The 1,095-nt window shown below is 38.1% G+C and overlaps 1 protein-coding gene across 3 annotated transcripts in view; it reads right to left on the bottom strand.

The window, feature by feature from the left end:
• The window catches only part of LRCH1 (leucine-rich repeats and calponin homology (CH) domain containing 1), a 257,300-nt gene that overhangs the window by 42,255 nt on the left and 213,950 nt on the right, over positions 1 to 1,095 (bottom strand). The window lies entirely within an intron of this gene.

Here is a 1,095-nt window from a genome sequence, read left to right as displayed (position 1 = left end):
AAAAAAAAAAAAAAAAAGCATTAGTAATGAGTATAAAGCTAAGGACTAGAGAATCAAACAGATTAAAACAAAGAAGGACCTAAAAGGAGGCAAACAGTACCAGAAGTCGAAATAAAAAGACAAAAAAAACCAAGAACCATAGTTCTATACATAGTCCTTCTTTTGAAAATCGATTATTTTGCATATTGGTATAATTTGGTTTTGGGAATGTACTGATATTAAACTAAAAGACAGTAAGCAATATTAGAAGATCACTTTCACAAAAGTCTGTGTGACTCCTGACCACTCATACATACTGTTATGTGATGGGCTCAGGAAGTAAATGAGGGCTAACTCTGAAGAGAGCCACTCATTTCAAGGATGCCCTTGGCATTTCAAAGGGGCAAATGTTTTCTCTTCTGTGAGTAAAAAACTCAACAGACTATTTCTTCTCCACTTACTTATGAGGAACGGAGTTTAATTTTCTTGGAACCCAAATCTCTGGGCTCCATGGAGGTATGGTGATGGGCTCCCCATAGCCCTCACTCTGAGATCTTCTGAACCTTGAGTCTGGAGAGAACTAATGTCCTAAAGTCATGTTTGTGTCACACCAGTCTGGATACAGTAAGTAAAGATGGTTTTGCTGTGGGCATTGAGCCCTTTTAGAGAATGTTCTATGCGCAGTCAGTTTCCAAAGACAGAAGAAACACGAAGGTCAGAATGAAACTGTGTTTCAGGGTAACTGGTTATTATGCAAACACTGCTCTGGTTTTGTTTCCATGGCAACATTGATAATATCGGGTACAGGGATCTTTGGAGATTCTCTGGTCTTCCAAATGTTTTTGATTCCCTAGTTGAAATGTTACCCTGATTCACAAATCACATATTAAGTAAACTTCAATCTATTCCTATTATCGACTTCACATGATTTTTTTGTTTTAACACAGACAGCCACCACCTTGCTTTATCTATTCTCTGATTTCACCCTATACAGGGTCCCTATGGGTTGGAATCAGCACTTAACAACAACAACAACAGTCCTTTACTGATAACATGAACTAACCAGTGGGAATGCCAAAAGCAAAACTCCAGTATCTGGAATCTCCATGCTAAGCA

This window comes from Chrysochloris asiatica, unplaced genomic scaffold (genome assembly GCF_000296735.1).
Source record: "Chrysochloris asiatica unplaced genomic scaffold, ChrAsi1.0 scaffold00022, whole genome shotgun sequence".
NCBI classification, from domain to species: Eukaryota; Metazoa; Chordata; class Mammalia; order Afrosoricida; family Chrysochloridae; genus Chrysochloris; species Chrysochloris asiatica.
This window is presented reverse-complemented; position numbering and strand designations above follow the sequence as displayed.